The sequence below is a fragment of the Maylandia zebra genome, linkage group LG4 (genome assembly GCF_041146795.1).
Source record: "Maylandia zebra isolate NMK-2024a linkage group LG4, Mzebra_GT3a, whole genome shotgun sequence".
Classification (NCBI taxonomy): Eukaryota; Metazoa; Chordata; class Actinopteri; order Cichliformes; family Cichlidae; genus Maylandia; species Maylandia zebra.
In genome coordinates, this window is record NC_135170.1 from 23,567,761 (window position 1) to 23,591,767 (window position 24,007).

Consider the following 24,007-nt stretch of genomic DNA (forward strand, 5'->3'; position numbering starts at 1 on the left):
ATGAGAGATAAAATAGCTCATGGAGGGAGACAGGTGTTGGATAAGATTTCTCAGGTAAGCTCTGTCTGAATAAGCTGTCAGTGCTGCTTTTGTTGCATTTCTGTGGCGCGCTGCTCAGTGTCTGACTTTCCCACTTTAAAATTATAATCGTAGCATCAGTGCTGCTTATTGCAGATAAACAGTGCCTCTTGATTTAAAATGTAGCTTTGATTTTTATTTCAGGAGTCATTTTCTGCCTGATTCCTGGGGCATTATGTGGTGTGCAAAGCTTCTATTAAGGGTTGAAAATTTCTGCTGTAACTGTGCTGTCCCATTTTTTGACATCTAAAGTAAAGTCTTTAACCCTTTAAATCCCAAACCATGAAATAATTGCCAGAAATGTCTAATTTATCTGGATATATTAGCTCATTTGTATCAACATTTTGTAATTCCAGCATTTTTTTTTTTAATAAATTGCTTAAAAATGTATTCTTCAATTTCACCTCGGTTTTTTTGGAGTGAAAAAAAAATAACACTGATTATGTAGATGTCTCAAAAACTCTCAAAAACGGACTTTAAAGGGTTTAAAAGTTCAGTCTGTTACTGGTTTGCTTTTGTTTTGCCTGTTCTTTCTCTAGTAAGTGTTGTGTAGCGTGCCATATTGATGATGGTGTGAAATGAAGTCATATAATTCCAAATACATTTTCTTCTTGTAATTATCTTGGGATTGTAACAGTAATTTCATGACTAAAACAACAGCTGCCATTATGTTATTTTCTTCTCAGATACATGACAGTTTAGGAGATGAGAACTAAATATTAATGAGTAAATACCAGATCGCTAATGTTGAAAACTGCTTGATATTTCAGGCCAACTTTATGAAAGAAATACATCTTAATCTCACATACAAACAACAGATAAATTGACAATTAGCTTTTACAACACTGTTCGCAATTTTCCCTAGTTTTATTAGAGAATCATTAGGTGCTCTATGGGATTGAGAGCTGGCGACTGTGGAGGCCATTTGAGTACAGTGAACTTACTCTCACATACAAGAAACCCAAGATAAATTTGAGCTGTGTGACATGCTGCATTATCCTGCAGGAAGCAGGCCTCAGAAGATCAGTACGCTGTAGTCATAAAGAGATGCGCATGGTCAGCAACAACTGGCTGTGGTGTTTAAACGATGCTCAGTGTGCGATTGTTACGCCTCCGCCAGCAGCCCCAACCTTTAACACAAGTCAGGATGGAGCTGACGTTTTATGTTTTTTACACCATGTTCGCCCGATTTGTCAGATCAGGCAACTTTTTCCAAATTTCAGTGACCCTGTGAGAACTCTACCCTTAGTTTCCTGTTATTAGCTGATTGGAATGACACTTGGTGTGGTCTTCCGTTGCTGTAGTCCATCTGCTTCCAATTTCAACATGTCGTGAGTTCGGAGATGCTCTTCTGCATACCCTGGTTGTAACAAGTGATTATTTGACTTACTGTTGCCTTCCTTTTAGCAAGAACTACTCTGATCTCTTGCATCAACAAGGCATTTTCACCCAGAGAATTACTGCTCGCGAGAAATTTTCTCTTTTTAAGACCATAATTTGTAAAACTCTAGAGATGGTTGTGTGGGAAAATCCCAGTAGATCAGCAGTTTCTGAAATGTTCAAACCAATGAGCTCCAACGAACAATTTAAATCACTTTTCTTTTCAATCCAACTTCTTCTTTTCAATTCAATCCTTTTCACAGAGCAGTTGGATAAATGTACACACAAATAAGATACAGCAACAAGTGACTGTATTAAAACTACTGACTCATAGAGCTTATATATATTTTGTTGAAGACAAGGGGAGCCTTCGCTTGAGATTGTGGGTTAGTTTTTCTTTTTTTGGACATGTGCATAATTGAGTGTGTTTTGATGAGTACTATCATCAGTGGGGGCTGTCTTGCACTTAATGTATTAGCTTTCAGCCTGGGGAAGGCCTAGGGTATCTGGCTGCAGCTCTGTTCTTCAGAGGAAGCGTAAACAGAATGCACAGCCATCTGCATATTACAGACTTCTTATCAACTGACCACAGAAACACCTGCTAGCATTTGGAGTTCTTTTACATAAATAATGTGTAAAAAACTAAACTTTTTTTCACACCACTCTTTGGGAGTTTGATTATTTCAACATGATCTGAAAACATTAAAAACACTGATGGTTAAAATAAAGTCCTATGCAGTGCAGTATTTAGCTGGGATACTCTTGGATTTGACATTTAAATTTCCGATTTCCCAAGGTTCTGGAGGGAGAGTGGAGAGGCATAGAATACAGGATTTGAAGTCCAGGGGTATAGTTTCTGCAGTCTGTAATGATTTGAGGTGCCATGTTATCTGCTGGTGCAACCCCATATCACAGCAAAGTGTGTAATAGACACAACAGTCCACTTTTTCCAGTTGACTCTTTGCCTCTCCAGGCAACATCATTTGTTTTTCATGCATTATATATGGAAAAAAGCTATAGAGACCATGTGTTTGAGTGTCGGTTAGTTGAGGTTGGACGTAAACTTTGGAGATTGCTGATGGCATGAGAGATCCTCCAAGCATTTTGAGGCACATGGCTGGTTGGATCTGTGTGTGAATGTGCTCCTGAGCCTCCTCAGCTTGGCAAAGGATAAGAGGGGTTGTTCATGAGTGCTTTCAGATTTCCTTTCATCCCTTTCTCTGTCACTGCCTACATACTGCCCAGTTCCATCCATGTCACAGAGCTGGCCTTCGTCATAAGCGTATTGACATCATAAGGCCCAAGGCCACCTCCCCAGCAAACCATAGAAAATACAACACTGACCACTGCAGATTGGAAAAACAACCACAGCAGACTGTGCATGTCTACATCAACTGGACATGGATAGTAGTTAATGTGGCCCAGTAGTCTCAGTTTTGCTCCAAGCTAGGTAGGCCAATCTTAAAGCATATCTTGCTTTATTGTACTATGAAATGCTAATTGATTATTTATAAAATATCAATAACCACCATTGCTCTTGTGCAGCTTCCCAAAGTCCCAGCATCCCAGTGCATGATGTGGATGACACTGTGCATCGGTTGAATGGTAATTGGTTGACAAGGGAAGGGAAGGACTTGTCTCTTCTCCTCAGCTGGCTGATGGACCAGCAACAGCACGAGCAAGAGTTACCCACAGACTGTCTCGATCTGACAAAAAACGTTCTCTGCAGGTAGACTGTGTCTGTATTTGCCTCATGGACTGCCAACTGACTGCCCACATGCTGCGTATGTGCTGCCCACGCGCTACTATCACTGAACCATAATTTCCTCATGAAATACGACCTGCTGGCTGTTCAAAAGAATGCAAGTTTAAGGCATTTCTGCATTGGCTTCACTTTTCTGATATTATATACAGAATTTGTACTATTCTGGTTTTCTATGAGGTGCAGTGTAAGTGAATCTTTCACTAGAGAGCAGGCAGGGTGCAGACTGTTTAACAATGCAGTGCAGTCTAACTGCTTTCTCTGTCTGGTATAGTTGGAAAAAGTTACAGTGACTGTGCGAACGCATCTTGACATTGTTGTTTAATTGCACTGTCAAGAACTGGTAAATGGGCTCCATCTCCACTCATGAGCAGTGCACTGGGTTGCTATGTATTGGCCTGTGACTGTGGAATTAATCATGTCACATGTGCAGAGCACTGATGGCATAATTTGAACAATGATGAAAACTCCAGTGGTAAATAGTATGGCCTCAATCCAGTGCTGAGCATATTGAGTAAACAAAGCTGTTAAGCCCTTCTTACTGCTTTTACTGCTGTTTTTCTGCAGTCACCAGAATTAGTGAGAAACTAGCTGTTCCACTGGATAGTCTGAAATTTCCCTCTTTAGCCATGTCTCTGTCAGATCTATGTTAAGTATATGTTACAAAAAACTTGTTACATATATTATATGTAACATATATTGTAGCATCTTTGGACATGTATCTATTATTATATCATTTCCATATGTTCCATAATAATCTTCTAGTGATTTCTTTGCCATCGATATAGAAGGCTAAGGGTTGCAAGCTTCATCATGTGAAAACACAAAGCGATATCAGCAGGTAACGGAGCTTTTCTGGAATAATGGAAGGTTTCTTATTAAAGGTTATGTTTATATGTTTTGATTTGACAAATAGAGGTATTCAATATATTTAATCATGCTGAAAGAAACAACAAACTTTGTGCAGCATAAGTGGCACGTACAGATGGGAATAGATGTATGTTTCTACGGAGAGGTGTATTTCATTCACAGCTATGATTTTTTACTATTTTTGTAGTATTAACCCTTTAAGACCTACCATAGAACCAAGTCCGCCAGAGCTTATCTTTATATTTTTACATGCTAAAGTGCAATTTCTGGGAGCATTTCAAGTTGCTATACATCAATACAACCATTATAGCCCAAATTCTAGTAGTATGTATGCATTAAGTGCATAGTAACTACATAAATTGCAGAAAGGTGTAATAAACTACAAAAAATTTGAAAATTGTTTTTGTTTTTTACATATATTTCTAGAGAAATATATGTAAAAGAGAAATTTAAGAGGTTTATCCCTCAAAACTGCAAATACAAAAAGGTTGCACAAAATAATTTCTGAGTGTCTTCATAGTTTTAATTTTGAAATACACCAATTTTTATATCCTGCAGGAAAAACTAAAATAAATGTTATATTGCAAATTTGTAAAAAAACAAAACAAAACAGCATGTGCATCAAAATAAACTATTTCCAGCTGTGCAACTTGAGTTCTAAGAATCCCAGAAACTATATAGAAAAGCATAAAGTCAAACATGACTTTTAAAAACACCAATGAAGGCTTATAAAGCCCTGAAGGTAAAAAACTACATTTTCCACAAAAATGACGTCACTTCCGGTTTAGGTTGGTAATGGCGGATATGCAATAGTTCATGCTGACGTCAACCTAGGAAGTGTTACGAACAGCTGATCGGATCGGCAAAGCCTGTTTCTGGAATATTATGTTTTTGTTGCTGCAAGTGCTTTTTATGCAATTTTTGCAAAGCTATATGTGGAAGGAAACTGTGACCTAGGACAAGCTGATGGGATAAGATGTAGGTACAACTCCTGTTTCATGTGCAAAAAAAATTATTGCGTGAGCTTGCATGGTTGTAGTTCTAGTTACGCAAAATGGAGCGTGCTGGCTCCGACCTGTCTTAAAGGGTAAAAAGGCATTTTATTTAGACTGGACAAATCCTTGGGGGTATCCCTCATTTATAATATAAGGATTTATTTGAATTATTAACAAACATTTAAAAATAGACAAGATGAATCAAATCAGATACAAAACACAACAAAACAGAATATTCAAATAGAAATAAAGAAATAGAAATACAAGCTTCAGTTATGAGAAGCAAATTAATGTAAAAATAGTTAAATGGCTTGTAATCAACAATTTAAACTTAAAGTTAATTGATAAGTCATGCTAAGAGTGTATTGGCACTGGGCTATCTAAAATGAAATAAAGCATCAAGTGTAGATAAATACCCTTTTACAAGTCTAATGTTGCCAGAAATTTACAATAAGTTACTGAAAAATAAAAAAAGAAAAGAAATTCTAAATAGGGAGATTGTGTCTGAATAAATCCACCACTTTACATACAGGCCACCACCACACTTTTACTACAAAGCGGAGCTATGGTCTTAGAAAAGTAGCTTCAGGAGATGCTCTATTCTCATTGGGGTACATCACCATGGTAACGTAAGGTGCAGACCTAACCTGCTCTTAAACAGGTTAAATGATCGATGTGTATTAAATCACACCTTACTAACCAGTCAGTTCTGCAAGTGGAGCATGATGCTCATCTTTTCCTAAGCAGTAGAGGTTCCTGTTGCATGACGCTGCAAAAAATGAGTTAGTGTGGTTCAGGTCATAAAATGCATAAAGAAACAGGTTCCCAGTAAAACACAAGCTAGTGGGTCATAAGAGGCAGCAGTTTAACCCTTCATACTGTACCATCATGACAGTTATGGAATATAGAAACCTTTCGGCAGTGTTAGGAATTTCTTCCAAGCCACACAAAGTGTAGAGAAGTAGAGAACGATTTTAAAACCTACTGAATCAAAATCTCTCTGCAGTTCTTCAACTGCTGTGTCCCCATGGTGCAGTCATAAAAACAGCTGGAGGAGACATAATGAAACCAGGGCTTCCACTGCCACTACTAAACTAGATTTTCTTTTTCACTGAATCCCCCAACATTTCATATTGAACGTTTTCCTTTCATTCATTCCATTCAGTTTTTCAAAGAGTTGTTTCAAGGTCACATTTTATCAGTGCACTATTCGTGTTACATAACGAATAGTCTTAGGTGGTTTGTTAGATGTAGAACGTGGCAGCAGTCACATTGTCAGATGGTCATAATGATTCTTTGGTACCATCCATTTCCGATCCATTAAACGTGTGAGAAACGCACATAAAAGCCCAACAGATCATGTTAAAAGGAAGGTAGTGGAGAGAGAGTTGATCACCACGACATAAGGCTTGTTTGGACATCCAATTTAATAAGGTGGGTGAAAAGTAACCTGCTTCATGACGTTCTCTCTCCATCTCTGTCTGTCTGAGATGACTCAGTCTTGGCTTACAGTCTGCAGCCTGTTGCCCTGCAGGGATTACATCGAGTGCCATGAATGTGCATGTCAGTCCTGTTTAAATGAAACAGCTTTGAATCTTTTAAACACATTGGTAAATCCTCTCATTTTGGGATGAAAATGTATATTTTCTGCATCAAATCCTGGTTGTGTTTCTGTGTGTCAGTGTTTTTTTTAGCAAGCCATCAGTATATAATAGTGGTCACCTTTTTCTCTTGTGGAGATATGGATTTTATGAAAGATTATGGATGCTCCAAAAGACATTTGATAGTAATTTTGCTGGGAGGACATACCATATTTTGATTGTGTGAGAGAGGCTTAGGAAAAAGTTACACCACATATTGTTTGTCTGACACTTTCAGGCACTTATGCTACTAGTAGGTTGTTTTGGTTTATTTTATTTTGCTTTATTCAAGCTTGCCAAAGCTGTTCTTGCTCCACAAAAGCAGAACGAAATCCACAAGATTAGATTCTCTCTAAAAGAAAAAAAATCTTTTTGTGTTTTTTTCCTTTCTTTTTTTCCAGCATCATTGATTTTTCAGAAGAAAGAGATCTGGAATACCGGTGTTGTGTATGTAATAATCACAGTACTGGTACAATGCTGCAGCCTAGCACAAATTCAGTATCAGTAAAGAGGAAGTTAATCACCCCTAACAGATTGAATGCTTTTATTTATTTACTCACACGTTTATTCAAAAGTGTTCTACCAGTAGAAGAGGTAATCATTTGTTTATGTGGATAGGCCCCAGTGTTTCTCATGGATTGATGTTCGAAATCTGTAGCAGTGAGTCCTGCTTAATGTTTGTTCAGAAACCCATAACACAAAACACACAGGCTAGGGACAGATGGCTGTGTAAGGAAAAAAAATACAAGTGGCAAACCGAGACAGGGAGCAGCACAAAGTGAGAACGCTGCTTTCCTGTGGCAGCAGCAGAGTGTTGCTAAAGACAACCAGAGACGCAGTGACAGAGATGGAGAGCTTAGCCGCCTCCGGCTGCAGAAACAAACCATGTTTCAATAAAGCATTGCCTGCCTCTTAATGAATGTTTAATATTGAACAAACCATGAGCGTTGTTGTTATTGGAACCCGCCACTGGTTTTGGGCTGTGTAACTGAGGAGGAGATTTATAAATGGTTTAGTAATGAAATAATAACAAGCTGGAATTATATTAAAGCACAACAGATGGCAAATAGTACACTGTTTGCCACTGTAGCTAACAGGGTTTAATATTCAGTTTATAGTGCTGTTTCTTTTCATATGAAATTATATTTTCGGCTGCTCTCTTATTTATGAGGATCATCAGCACGGGTAGCTGTGCATGTTTGATTTGTCAGATTTTTACGCCCTTCCTGACCCAACCCCAAAGGGATTTATGTCTCCTCCTGGAACCAATGAGGACCAAACCAAGGATTTTTTCCCCCCTTTTGCTTGTTAGGCAATAGTGTGAACAAGTACACTGCAGCGCCACAGAACAGATAAATAAGAATAGCTTCATATTGTATGCAACTAACAGCTTTATGAATGTGAGCGAATAGTGACGAATCAACACGGGAAACTGGGGATGTATATTACAACAGCTTGCACTTCTGAAAGCAATCCTCGAGAGAATAGTCTGCCCACTCTTTTCACACCAAATGCTACACAGTACGAATGTCTTCAAGTCACATTACCCGAGTAAGAGTAAAAATCGAGCGCTCTGTGTTTGTGTTCACACCGCCGTAGGTGTCAGGTTGGTGGTCTGACCTGCCTCTGTTGAGGGGAGCTGAATGTGAAAGGATACGTCTTAACGAGCGTAAATTAAGAGAAGAAAACAACAGGCGTGTCTCTTTAGGCCTGCCGCGGTGCTGAAGGTGTTGGTACATTGTGTGCTGATGTCTGTCGGGAGTGCCTGTGACATGCTCGCACACACTTAAGTACACTTATTCAGCTTAAAGACAAGAACATGGCATTCTTGGTCTGCAGTAGAAGCTCACTGAAGTCCTGTGTTTCATCCTAATATGTTTTTCTGGATTACAGTTGGGGTCACTTTAACTTGTTTCTCTGTGTTTCCATATCCTGGATTTAATCTCTTGTATGATTGCTCAACTCTAATTATATATGGATTACAGTAAACCTGAGCAACAATATCAGCTCAGATGGACTGTTCCTGATTTATGATGAATAGGCAGGAGATTCATATCAAAGTGGGCACTCAAAAAGAAAAAAATAGAATTTCTGCAGTGCTGTTGCATGCAACCATTTATATCTTTGTTTCTTTGCATTTAATCTTTTTCAAGCTCACCACTCGTTCTCAAACTAATCCTCATTTGAGTATCAGAGATGTTATGTGACAGTAAGGAATACTTTAGTGCATAGCTGTAGGGCTATAATGCTCTTCAGTTTTGATCAGACCCTCACAAACGTAGTTATGAATTCACATATTTTGTTGGAACACTGCGTGCACACTCCAAGTCTGTTTTCTGTATTTAAAAGAGGGTTGAACTGGAGTACTCATTGGAATAACCATCCTGCCGTGAGCCACCTAATCATAGCAGTTGTGATTTAGGACTTAGTGTACCACGCTCAAAAGCACATCTCAACCCAGCCTTGTCATTTTTCCAAATTAAATTGTAGAAATGATGAACCTGAAGATTAAAGGATCAAAGCAGTCGTGAAACCGCTCATCTGAAGATTGAATCTTATTTAATTGAGACGTTTATAGCTGCGACACTGAGATGAGTGACTGGTGACTGCTGCCGAGACGAAGCCATATGGCTCTGCAAACAAAAATACAACTGACAAAATCACAAGGATTTGTCTCGCAGCAGAGAAAACCTAGAGTGCATACTGTTTGCAGCACATAGTGCTCACAGCGAGACAGTTAGAGGGAGAATGTATATTGGAAGTCTGAAGGGTTGTAGATGTCACAGCAGGGATAGGTTCATCCCCCACTGTTGGAATTGGAAGGTGCGATTGAAATTGCTTGATTGCCCAGGGAGCTGTGGTGGTGAAGGCTTTCAGTGTTCAATGAGCAATTGTTGCTTGAGTTGGGAGTTTTGAAGGACTTTGTTAAAGGCTTACAGGGAAGACGGCTAGCATGTTGAGATGAGTGGTTTGTGAGACTGAGAGCTGTGACACGAAACAACATGAGATGTATTAACGTTGCTTCTTTTTGTGTCTGGTAATTCTGTTTTCACTTGGGAGATATTTTATCTTTTGTACTCAGTATAATTTTATTTTTCAAATTTTATTTTGTAGTGATTTTGTTACATTTGCAACCGGCATTTAAACCGATTTAGGGACAATTTTGGGCTAAAGCAGTCAGTGTGGTTTGAAACCATACCTCCCCCAAACTTCCCCAAAACAGGACAACATAATGCCACCCAGGTGACCCTACTTACTTGCTCAAATATTATGTGTCTCTTTGCAAGGCATCGTTAAGACTGCAGTCACTGAAGACAGTAGTTGCATGGGCATAAAGCTGTGCTGTTGGCATAATGAATTGTTAATGAAATTTCCTCAGCTCTTTCTTCATCAAGGTCAGAAGTGTAACCAAATATATCCAGGAGTACTGCTGGCTCTACTATCTTCAATGGATACTTTAAAAATGCTGTCTATTTGACTCCAGCTACAACTCCTTTTCCATTAGGGGTGGGAGATATAGTCTCATAATGCAGACACCCTCTACAGAAAAGGGCAGAGCAGGCTGTATTTGCTGCGGAGACTCAGATCTTTCGGAGTGAGGGGCCCACTCCTGAACACTCCTGTGGTGGCTTCAGCCATGTCTGCCTCGGTGGCAGCATCTCTGCTGGGGACAGGAAGAGACTGAACAGGCTTATCCAGCTCTGTTCTAGGATGCCCTCTGGACCCAGTGGAGGTGGTGAGAGACAGGAGAACGGTGGCTGTCATCCCTGTTGGACAACATTTTCCACCCCATGCGGGAGACTCTGACAGCACTGAGCTATCATTTGCGTTTTGTGTTAACGCAAATGATACAATATGACACAGCCCTAGTCGACATACAGACTGCACGAGAAAAAAAGTCTGCTTAATAATGCAGGACGGGCATCAGTTTTGTAAACCATGAGGCTCTCAGAAAGAGAGTTCTGTTTATTTGCTTTGTTCGATTAGGTTTGGGCAAAGCTACTTGCTCAGGCTTACAATACAATGATGGTTTGGGTTATATAAAACACGCGTTCACAATGTTAAGTCTCCACTTTTAAAAAAAAAAGTGCACTGAGGGCTAAAGAGTGCATTAAAATGGAACACAGAGGGATCTTGAACAGATGTCCCTATGTGAAAGGCTTAGGGTGAGACCAGTAAGTCTCCCTATCATACATCCATGTATTAACCTTCTTCTATTGGCTACTCCCTTTAGGAATCACCACAGTGGATAATCTCCCTCCATCTCATCTTATCACTCACATATGAAAATCTCATTTTTGATGATTTTCATATTTGATTTGGAAACAATTTAATGCCGAATGTCCTTTCTGAACCAACCCGACCCAGGTATTCGGTCTAGAGACCAGCACGCCACAGGTTGTTTTTTGATCTAAATGAGGTTTTTCAGCTTTTAATATTATTATTATTTTAAATACATTAAAATTGCATAAGAATATCTTTCCGTTATAACTTGGCTTAAGTTATATATTTTTCCATGTTATGAAATATTTACTACTGCTTTATAGGTTAGTTATAAGCCTTTGATGAATCTCACTCAAATAGCAAGGTTGTAGAAATCAGATATTGGTGACTTAATAATATGTTTAACACAGATGCCATTTATAATATATCACTAATAGATAAATTAATAATAAATTACACAAATTCACAGCTAAACAATTGGCGTGGAAAAAAAATACCTACAATAAGCTATATGTCAGTATAAAAAATATGTGCACTGCACCACCATTACCACTTAACAGTGTATAAAGCATCAAGCTACAGATATTATAGGTAAATGATGCCCACAGAGGACATTTGCACTATTGCACCTTGAAGACCTCCCTCGTGTTTTTTGGAGGGGTTTGATTTCTCATCACATTTACGCCTGTGAAAGCTCGCTTTATATGACCTTGCATCATTACTGACCCCAATTTCCTTTCAAAAGCAATAGCAGCAACTCCATACGTTTATTCTCCATCAGCAATCATGCTGCCCCTCGATTGCAGCATTAATTAAGAGTCAGAACACTTGAGTTTTTACATTAATCCATTGACCTGCACAGATGGGGCTGAAAGGAAAAGAGGCACGCTTCCACCTCTCAGTGGAAAACAAAAACAGCATGTGTCTTAGATCGGCATGAATTTGAGTGCAAAAAAGATACTTGCTAAGAATTATGAATATCAATAAGCAAGTGACACTTTTACAAAAATAGCTTTTCCACCTTAAGCAAATATTAGTTTTAAAATGAAACATGACAAAATCCATGGTCTCACTCTGGAATGTGCTTAAAGGAATTAAGAGACTGCAGGCAAACACTCTACTTTCTCTTTTCCTTGTAGAATAAGGAATTCTGTGCGAGACCTCTTTGGTGGCATGTCTTGACAGCTCTCAAACATGTTATCATCAATTAGGTTGCTCCTGCTTGGAGAAAAATTTCACTGCCCTGTCCTATTTATACATGTGTGTGTGTGTGCACTACATCTGTGTTTGTGTGTTTTTTGCTGAAATGTATTACAGTATCAGAAGAAATAGGTTTAGGCTCAGGGGAGTGAGAAACATGTTTGGGATCATTAATCAAGTGTCCAGCAGACAGAGCGCCAGAAGTCCAGACTTTGCTCAGCAACTTTGATTACAAATAAAGTGAGTCGATTTGATAGAAAACCGTTTCTCTTATGGGAATACCACAAATGATTAAGTGTAAGCACATGATGTCGCCTGGCCTTTGTTATTTAATAACAGGTGAAAAATAGCACATACACAGTTGTATACATTATGATAATTTTACTTTTTACGTACTTTTGATTGCCTATGTGAATCGAAGAGGCTTGTTGTTTGAAGACCACACAGCAACCTCTGTATTCTCTTCCAGAGGGTAAGAACAAAATGGCATTAACTTTTTTGTACATCTATAACAATTTACTGATGAGTTTTCAATCAAACAAGGAGTAGGTTTTCTTTCTCACTTTTTTAACAATAGTTTTGTTTTTAACTTTTGATATGAAAAGTAGTGTTTTTCTCATAAATGAAGTGCACTTTCAGACACAAATGGGTCTTCAGCAGAGATCATTACAGTCCTCATTACCATCATTCTAATGGCTGGATAAATTATTTTTATGAACATATTTTTCATGCAGTGCTCTGCATGAACAAACACAATATTTCTGGATGCTTTGGGTCTAATTTAATTGAAAATCTAAGCCAGAAGGCTCACCCAGACCATACCTGTTGTGAAAAGATTTAAAGCTTTAGATCTCAAATGAGTCATCCGAGAACGGTTTGGGATTCTCTCTGCATTTATTGCTGCACTGTGGGGGGCTAAACATCTGTGGTTCACGTAAGTGAATGTATGATTTCACTGTCAAAAGAAACTCGTGACATTACGGGATTACTGCAGGGTCTTTCTTTTTTTTGGTCAGATAGACTTGGAACATTCAGCTGCATCCACACAGGGAGTGACCCACAGCAACCTAGTGACCAGCGAACATAGAAACTCAATGACGTTCGACAATGTAAAGAGAATATGGGTGAAAAATTTAAAAACCAAAATCACAAAATAAAAAAATGTGAGGAAATTTTAAATGGGTGGGCCCTGAGATAAATCTTTCTCTCCTTCAAGGTGAGTGATGGCGATTGATATATGGCAAGGTAGGTGATTACATTAGAGGGTTACCTAGGCAACCAGAGCCTGGCATGTGATCCACAAGCAAAGTGCCCACTGTGTGGATGCAGCTTAAGAAAAATGAAGGTTTTAAACACTTGTGTAACGGCTTTATGTTTCATGGCTGGAAGCTGCATTTGTCGTTGGATTGCTCACTTGTCTCGGAGTGATGGCATTAACTGAACTGAAGGGGAGGAGTTGCTATAACAGGCCTTTGGTCGGACTGGACCTCACTAAAAATACTGAGCTGCTTTTTATTTTGCATGTGTTTCTTCAAATCTTTGCAATGAGTATACACTTATCAAACAGACACATTTTACCGGTGGTGTTTTTGACTTTTTCATCTAAAAATTCAAAATTATGCAAATTCCGCAGCAAAAGACCTGTGGTAAAATATTCAAATGTCAATGGATAACTGAAGAATAAGTGATGACTTATGTCTAACCTAAATGATTTACTTAAGCCTTCACTCTGAATTTATTTACATTGCTACATTGCTCCTATTTACCATCATCATATATGATATCATATATTTTCATTGAGATACCAGACTGAATTTGATTAAAAGGAACATTTCAAAAGGAGAAAGTCAGTGAGAGCATTCCTCATCACACTTTGGGAGGATTAACTGGCAACAGATGCTGCTCAAAATGTCATTCTGATAAGACGGCGAAAAGACTATTCTTTGTTCCCCTTACTGGTCTGGTGTTTATTTCTAACTGAGAATCTTTAGTGGATTAGCAGTAACACTTTTACATTTGACCAAAATCTAAACAACGTACTGAAGCCTCATAACAAGTGCATGTGCAGTGCTCAGTGCTGAATGCTTCTCATAACCGCTCATGTCATTCTGGTTATTTAACAACATTATTTGGTACAGTTGCAGAACAAGTGATCTCTCCTATTATAGAAGAAGACGTGACATGTTATGGGACCTTGCTCATTAGTCTAGTTTATTAGACTAATTATTAGACTTTAGCTCTGCTTTCAATACGATACTCCCGGACAGACTAATAGATAAACTGCTGGAAATTGGACTTCCTTCCACCACCTGCCGCTGGATCAGAGAATTCCTCTCAGACCGTGTACAGAGAGTTAGAGTGGGGCCTCATCTTTCCTCAGCCCTCAGCCTCAACACCGGCTCTCCACAAGGCTGTGTACTGAGCCCCCTACTGTACACTCTGTACACACATGACTGTGTTAGTTCCCACCCAGACAACACAGTCATCAAGTTTGCAGATGATACCACTGTGGTGGGGCTCATCTCAGGGGGAGATGAGACTGCATACAGAGCTGAAGTTCAGAGGCTGTCAGATTGGTGTGCAGACAACAACCTGGACCTCAATACCACCAAAACAAAAGAACTGGTAGTTGACTTCAGAAGGAGGAAGTCCGAGCTGCAGCCTGTCAGCATCAACGGGGAGTGCGTGGAAAGGGTCTCCAGTTTCAAGTTTCTGGGTGTGCACATAGACACAGACCTCCAATGGAGCTCTAACACCTCTGCGGTCTTAAAGAAGGCCCAACAGCGTCTCCACTTTCTGAGAATCCTCAGAAAAATGGACCTGAAGAAGGAGCTGCTGACCGTCTTCTACCGCTGCTCCATTGAAAGTGTGCTGACATATTGCATCGGTGTGTGGTTCTCCAGCTGCACCACAGCACACAGAAAGGCACTCCAGAGGGTCATCAACATGGCCCAAAAAATCATTGGACATCCTCTTCCCTCCCTGAAGGACCTGTACAGCACTCGCTGTCTCAAGAGGGCACGCAGCATCCTACGGGACTGCACACACCCAGGACACCGGGTGTTTAAGCTGCTGCCGTCTGGCAGGAGGTTCAGGCTGCTGAGGTCCCGAACAAATAGACTCAAGGACAGCTTTTACAACAGGGCAATAGCCCTGATCAATGCAAATAGCTGACCTGACTGGATACCTCCCTGGACTTTTTAGGGGGAGGTAACAATGTTTAAAACGATAACAATAATATTTATATTTATAACAAGGTGCAATAATAATTAATGTGCAATAATAACAGTGTGCAATACACATACACTTATTCTTCTTTTTATACTAAGTTAATATACTGTGTTGTGTTGTTTGTTACGTTGTGATGTGTCATATCGTGTCGTGTTGTGTTATATGTAGTGCCGACGTAGGACAGTTTTTCCAATTTCATTGTACTACTGTACTATGTATGACTGTGCAATGACAATAAAGAGTTATCTTATCTTATCTTATCTTATCTTATCTTATCTTATCTTATTACGACACTAATGCGTTATGCGGAACAATAAGTATGTATATTATATTAGAGGACATTATGTTAGCATCATGTGGGCACTATTACTTTTATATTATGAAAGTTTTCCACGTTTAATTTCTCACTAGCCATCCACTGTCACCAGCAGGGGAAAAATGTGTCTCTGGATGTTCTGCTGTTGACTTTATCCTTGCAAGTAAATTATCATCTGCGTTCAGCTCGGACGCAGCAGTGGAAAACAGCGCCCGATGCCCGTCGCACATCTAAGATAAAGGACCATAAGGACACTTCTCAAATTAAAGCACTTGTCATTAGCTCAGTCTAACTTTGTGGTGAGAGAGCCATAGAGTGAAAAGTTTGTTTGCAAGCCAAGTGGGGATATTTTCTCCGTCTGAAAGGTTGGGAGCTAACACTTTGTTTCTTGTCAGGGCAGATAGCAGGCTTGAGGGAGATTTGCTTTCATTAGAGCTTCCAGTCAGCTGTGTCCAACACAATCGATATACGAGAGACCAGCTAACAGTATAACAATAGGCTGTGATTTGCAAGTTGATAAGGCTTTGTAAAAGTTGCACTGATAACATGGTACATTTTGGATTTCTATTCTAACTGTTATAATGTCCTTTATCATTTGTATTCATTTAATCTGCTTTTCATCTTCTAGTTGAAAACAATTTGACATCTGCGTAGCAGCAAGTTCTTTTTCTTTGTTTTGTTTTTGTTCTGTTGCGGCTTTAAGGTTTACCACTCTATCATTAGCTACAATAGATCTTCTACTGCACATACTGTGTGCATGAATGATACGCAAGATTGATAATCTCTCAGTTATCTCATGCACTTACTTCACTTATGTATTTGATTACAATTGTATTTCATGCGCTCATTTCTTCATTTTCTTTATATTGCAATTGCTTCTGCTAAATCATTTTTATTAGCCATTTGATACTTTGAAGTTTTACTGCTGAAAATATGAAAAGCACTCCAAAACATAACAGTGTTATCTCCTCTCAGCGTTGTAATTTCTGAACCTTTATCTTCTCTGGTGGCAGAAAGACTTCTAATTAGTCATATAAAAAAGGTGATAGTCATTCTGCAGAATTTTGATGAGCTCTTCTGTGCTCTCTTGATTCAAATGATCATGTTTGTTATCCAGTAATATACGATGAATCAGAGTGTGAGCACATTGATTATAAAATGTTGTCTAGCTGCCAGTGAAATATAACTCAAGCTCAAATTAGAAACAGAACATATATAACTCTGAACGTGTCATCTGATTTGGCATTACTGATATGAATTTTGAATGCAAAACCAACAGGGTGGTGTAATTTTTTTCAGTAGTGCTTGTAGAGGGACCTCTATTTGTTTAAAAATATAATCTTTATAATTCAGTAAGTCTTTTGATGACATAGTATTTCCAGCCCAACTGAAATACTATGGCAGGACCTCAGAGAGCTGTATGTAACTTAATGCCTGCAAGCCTCAATGACCTGAAGCAATGTCGTAAAGAAGAATGGGGCCAAAATGAGTTATTAGTTAGTAAAAATGTCATGGTCCTGGGTCGTGTGACCCAGTGTGTTATGCTTAACCTATTTTGATGTTTATTGTTTGCTTAGGTTCTTTAAGGTAGTCCAGCCCTTTTTGTAATTATGTCACCCTTGCATTACGTCTCCCTTGCCCTTCGTGTGTTTATGTCTGTGTGTCTTGTACTGTCAAGTTCATGCTGTCAGTTATGTCACCTCCCCCTGTACTACGTCTCCCCGGTTCATGTCTCATGTTTCCTGTTTTACTTTGAAGGCCTGCATTCACTGTCTGTGTATTCAGCTCACTCCTCCTGTCCTGTCGTTAAGTTCATGTGTGTCAGCTGCGTTCCCATGTGTGGCCACTTCCCCTGATCATCCCTCATGTGTATTTAGTCTCTGTGTTTCTTACAGTCTGTGTCGCGTCGTCTGTGTTATCTCCCCTACCCCTTGTCATAGTTCCCCAGCCTTAACTAGTCCTAGTTTGTACTTTGTTTAGCCATAGTTTTCCCAGTCTATGTTCAGGTTTTCCCTCAGTTGCTTTGCTGCCTTGTTCCTTAAGTTTTCGGCCCTAAATAAAGGCTTGCCTTCTGTTAAGTCCGGTTTTTGTGTCCTCACCTCTGTTTTCTCTTGGGTCCTCCACTCACTCCACACGGTCTGCCCCGGTGGCCCGTGACAAAAAAGTTACTTCTGTTAAAAACTGAGTACACTGCATCATGCAGTGTAATCAGTTTTTCACAGGACTACATAGACTCTTGTGAAAGCTTAATTTTTTCATATGACTGTATGTCACTGATTCCCCTGAGTAGATGTTTGCACTCCCTTTGGCATAACTATATCCGGCCACATTTGGCCCCCTTTTGTACAAATCAGTTTCACCACTATTTAATTTCCAGTATCAGTTAACCCTTAATTATACAAAGGTTGCACAGTGAATCCATCTCTGTTGTGTTTTCAACAGGTGTCAGCAGGGGAAGAGGTGTCAGGATCAGGTGATGAAAGATTAAAAATGAAATAGGCTTGATATTGGTCTGCAATTTCCTGGTAATATCCTGTTATATCTACTTTACCCTCGAGAGGATTGTCATTAAATTGTTGAATGATATCATACAGACAGATCTAGCTTTATTGTTCCACAGCATAGATATTTATCTCTGGCGTGTGTCTTTACACATGGGATATTTGCCTCAAGAACGATGTCTATCTGTAATGACTGTAATCTGTATGCTCTGTAGATGGCAGTACTGTACATATTGTATACCTGAAGCTTAAGAACAGAACTCTGCAAAAGGAAAAGGCTCAGTAGGTCCTTCAGAGTTACTTGTAGTGCAACCCCTGCTTTCAATACCAGTCTCAGTGATCCATCTGTCAATCTTCCTTTGCAGCCAATATATCCTCAGCCACAGTTCTCACACTGTATTCCTTAACAGTCACCAAAACTGAAAGACAGCTTGACAGCAAGCTGAGGCATCGTCAGAGAGCAGAGAAGAATCAATATTTTTCAAGAGTGACTCACATATCTTCCTCGTTTGGAGTCGGTATGTTCTTTAATTGAGGAGCATCCGCTTTGTGAAATATAGTAAACTTAATGAACAATGCCAGGGCGAGTTAAAATTCTGATGTAGTGTTAACACATGCATTTATTTATTTATTTTAAAACTATAGTGCAATGGAGCAACTTCACTCTGGTGAAGCTGAATTCAGGTTAAATAGGCTGCACAGTAATGACAAAAATGATAATCACAATATTTTTGTTAAATCTTAAGGTCAGTGTTTCACATTACACATTCATTTCACATTGTTTCCCCTCTTTGAATATGATTTTGTCCTCGTTAATGTCACTTGCAGGACAAGCTCTTTGGCGTCCGCTGCACCAGACGTCTGAATTTTGTTGTAAATTTGTCGTTCATATGTCATTCATTACACCAGTCCAGGAAACTTAAAGCTGTGCGGTGAAGTGAATAGATGTGAGTAGATCAGTGCTGATTTAGAGAGTGCTTTATTTGCTTTCAAATGTAACAAAAAACAAAACATTTTAAGGTCAAGTTTTTGATAAAAATGCTTGTCTTGCTAACAGTGAGCAGTCATATTTTGCCCTGTGTTGACTTCTCTGTATTGCTTTGTGTTAACAGATTACTCCTACACTGACGTTACATCAATAAGTAACAGGGATGATTTTAATGATCAGAGCTGGAATCCTTCTGTGACCTGAGACCTTTAATCAGTTGGAATCACCCTCATTACTTCACATATGAATTTTAATGCTGATTCTTCAAATCCTCACTCTTTAATCCATTAGCTAGCTACTAGTGGTGCAGGTACATGAATTGGAAAGACCAACTAGTCTGCTTTTCCCAAAGGTCTTTGGTCACTGTGTAAGATCTATAGTAATTTTAGGAACTCGTGCGTGTATTGAAAAAATATATTTTATATTTTATCTGAAACTGATCCCAGCAGCATGTTTGAAGTAAGTCTGGAGCGGAACAATATGAGATGGGGATAGCTGTGTAATCCTAAAAATAAAACATAAACCAATACTTTCTAATAGTTAATCTGACAACTAATTAATAAGATGATCAAAAGAGCTCCCACTCATTGAAAGACTGCGTGGGCAAATAGTACAATAATTTAATAATGATAATATTCTTCGGTGCCGAGATTCTGTAAGAAGACAATCTGTAACAAGATTCAGTATATTTACTGAACATGCAGTATATTTTTGTCTTATATACTGTATTTCCACTTATATTTGTTCATATTTTAATAACCTGATGTTTGTATTTTCCTGGCAAAATGTAAAGAAACGAGGGGTGGTTAGGGCTTTTGCATAGCACAAAGGTGCAAAGAACAAAATGAGCCACTGGCGAATGACAGTCTAAGATAATCACAATCAGCAGAGAAGCACCCAGACACACACCTTGTCACAGTGGTTGTTGATTTGTTTGGGTGCTTTCCTCTGTCCTGCATGACTGGGTATACTTCCACAGTCTAATAATACTTGGCTGAGCTTTATTGCCTGAAGCAGAGTCAAAATGATCTTCACAGAGCTGACACTTTATTGGCAAACAGCAGCTAAAGCAACAGGCTACTTGAGGAAAATCTAATCAATACAATGAATTCATCATATCTGACAACCAAAATGGACCAAATGTCACTTGGGGAACATTTGTTGATATTATATATATATTGTTTTCCAGTTCACTACATTTGAAACTCTTTCCTGTAAATTGTAGATAAAATCACCTTCTGAATAGTCTCATAGGCCGTTTCTGACCCAACTCTGTGCTTGACATTTTAATGTAAACTACATCAAGATATATTTTTTTAAATCTAGAAGTTTCCTTTAAGAAACCTCATCACATCATCATCTGGTCCACCGCTCTCTAGAGCAACCAGCCAGTGATCCTCACCTACTCGTGGTATATTGTTTGTTTGCCACCTTTACTGATAATTACTTGGTGATGAAGCATGTGGGCAGGAGATGTGAAACAGAGCTGTTTATTTTCTGTGCTTGATTTGCGGTTGTTGATGGAAAATGAATCCATCAACTTATAAACTTTTTCATATGCAAACCTTTTGCTATAATTTCATTCATTCTCTTAATACCTGCAAGCTTTTAATGTTGTGCTGTGACAAGTGAAGCATTCTAACGGTGCCGGAACGACACTATTAGTAAAAGAAGAATACATCACTGGTCATTATTTTATTTTCTGCTTTTCTAAAGTTTCTATTTGTTCTCCACCCACGCTCTTTTGTTGTGTGTTGCCTTTGGACGCTCTCTCCCATTTTCTCTGCAACCAGCTTGGAACACATCTTGTATAAATTGGATGAACCCTGTCACATTTAGTTTTGCAGTGAGTCTCTCAGTCTTTATAAGAACATTTGAATCTCCTTCAGTAACATTCCTCAGGGACTTACATTTATGCTCATCCAGATGGGTTTTAATGAACTCGGAGTATTCAATTATAGGAGACAAAATGAAAGACTGTGGCTTCCAGCTATGCCCATGACAATCTATGCTGTTTGTTGGTATACGACAGCATAGCAATTACTTATGAACTCAAATGACAGGGAGCACTGAGACCGTACAACAGCAGGTTATTAAAAACGAAATACCAATCATGATGTCCCTGTGTCACTCATTCCTGTCTCTTGTGGTGCAAAACTGCTTAAGTCCCGCTCAGGTCATTGAAACATATCTAAATCTTTTCACCTTGCTATCTTCTTTTTACCGAGCGTAGCCGATATGCTTCTGCAGTTTTAAACCTTTGCATGATTTGCTCACAGTTGTTTCTGTATCTTTAACTCACATCCCCAGATTTTAATTGGCGTGTAACATTTTTATCAATCTTTCAATGCATTTTTGCCATTTTATTTCAAGCAACTAAAGGTTGTTCTAGAGAAATGGTTAGTGGGTTTGCAAAGTCCGCAATTAATCCTGAGTCAGTCACTTATTTCACCAAAACAGATGTGCACTTTTGGGTTGCTTAGATTAAAAGTCACAAGGATCTGTCATCTGTTGATGAATGCCTGCTTGGTTCCTAGCCACTTTGAGCTGAACAGTGCTGTTCAGACCAACTACCCAGCAAATTTCTGTGCTTGCTTTTCCTCCACAGGGTTGTGAAGGCTATAGAGACTACCGTAGGTACATCCCTCATAGACAGCCTATAAACAAATACTTCATGTTGTCTTTTCCAAGAATCTGCTTGAAAATAGAAACAAACGCACTCTACGCAGGAACACAACACATGCCTGTTTTTAAGTTAGTGAAAGATTTTGTGTGAGGTGCTGTTTTGTTGTTGTTGTTGTTTTTTTTTATTCCTTCTCACTGACTGCAGCACCGGAGTGATTCAATGAACCAATTGAAGAGTTAAAAAATGAGGCCTGCAAAATGGACCAAGAATTGTGGGGTAATTCGACAGAAGCGACCTCACACAGCAACATCGCTCCCTTGTGTTTCCCCACTTTATTGTTGAAATCAATGAAACAAACAGAAGAAAAAAGAAAGGAATTAGACAGAGAAAGACAGATGGTGGTTTTGGCCGGTGGATACTTGGATCAATTGTCAGAGGAATGCAAAGGCTCAAGCTTACATCAGTTACAGCTTGTTAAAAATGAAGTGTTCCCTTCATTTGGGACTGTTCAGTTTAAATCATGACCCAACATGGAAACTATGTCTTAATATATACACCTAACCCCCTTTTCAAACACCCGCCACGACCTCACAGATTACCATATGCAATTAGAATAAGTGAAGGCACAAGGAGTCCCTGCAGCCTTCTCCATATCTAAGAGGTGTTCTAAGTTTTGCCTTCCAGACATTTCGCTCCTGTGGAGTGCACTTTGGTGATGTGAGAAATCACAGGCCATCGGTGTGTTTTGGCTGCACATGCAGAGGTGTGTGATTAGAGGCCCACACATCAACAGCACTATCTGCACGTCTTTATAATCCACCATCCGGTGCCCAAGCTGTGGCTTTTGATAAACCAGCAAATAAACAGTTACAACCGGCGACAGATGCAACAAATGTCTCCATAAATACTACCACTTTCAGCTGGAGTAACTTATAATAAGGACCATAATATCCCCAGACATGTCTAGATGTATGGTAGTATTGATTCCTTTTTTTTTTTTTTTTTTTTTTTTTTTTTTCTAAATGACATCAGAAACAGCAGTATGCGACATTACGTGATGGCAGAGCTTCAGTTCATCCTTTGTCATTTTTTTTTTTTTTTAATAAATAGGACAGGGGGAATGAATGAGAGAAAGAGGGGGAGAGAAAGAAAGAAAACCAAAGGGGAGAAGAGACGGTGAGAAGGGGGGGGAAGAGAGAGAAAAAAAAAAGAACTCCTGGGTCACCTGTATGGAGAAAAAAAACAAACAAACAAAAAAAACAAACAGAGGAGACAGCAAACAACAAAGAGCAACATAATAATAGAGAAAACAAAGCACCATCACAATAAACTAGCTAGTCATAGATATCAATATTTACTAAATAATAAACGATATTGTGCAGCACGCAAGATAGACAGCGCACAGTGTGCTTTGAGGCAGCAGCCAAGAAAGCTTTAGTCCGCGTCTGTGAATACCCATGTGTGCATACCTGTGTGGATCAGCATGCTTGCATTCCAAAGGTTTCTCCATGTAATGATCTGCTAGGGAGTGTGGGGGGGCCACAGCCCCGTCCTCCAGGGTGTGAAGCGGGTATGGAGGAGATCAAAACTCCAGACATCCAGAGGCCCCCAGAACACAAGAGACCATGGAAGACCAACAGAGGGGCAGCCGCGCCACTGTTCCAGTAAGAGCTGAGGAGAGTCCCAGATGAGGGCTCGCCCAGCAGCCGCGGAGCAGAAGTCAGGGGGAGTTGCAGTGACGCGCCCGTGAGCTCCGCCGGCCCCCAGCTGTGCCTGAGTGACCGAGCCCCAGGCCGAGAGGCCGGGGGCACCCCACCTCCAAAGGGGCCCGAGCGAGCCCCAGGCCCCAGGCCCCGACAAGCGGCCGCCAAGGAGTGAGCCGGTGTGTACCCGGACGCCCACCCCCAGACACAAAGAACCACCAACACACCGACACCTGAGGGAGTCCGCCACCGGCAGGGGAAGTGGTGGTGGGTGGAGATAGGCCTCCAAACCTTGGAGGGCCTGAGGTGTCCCCAGAGAGGTGGCGTCTGATACCCAACCTGACATATAGACACAGACATACAGGCACACACAGACACAAACATCCATTCCCACCCTCATGCTCTCATATGCACTCACTCCACACTCAACCAACGTGGAGACAGACATAAAGAGACGCTGTACACACAATCACACTCCCCAAGCGTACTCTAC

General features: G+C 39.7%; 1 long non-coding RNA gene across 1 annotated transcript in view; it reads left to right on the top strand.

Annotated features, from left to right (window-relative positions):
- LOC143418376 (uncharacterized) overlaps window positions 1-24,007 on the top strand; it is a 47,790-nt gene continuing 23,783 nt past the window's right edge. The window contains exon 1 of the long non-coding RNA XR_013098369.1: window positions 1-54. This is a non-coding gene — a long non-coding RNA (uncharacterized LOC143418376). The remainder of the gene's footprint in view (window positions 55-24,007) is intronic.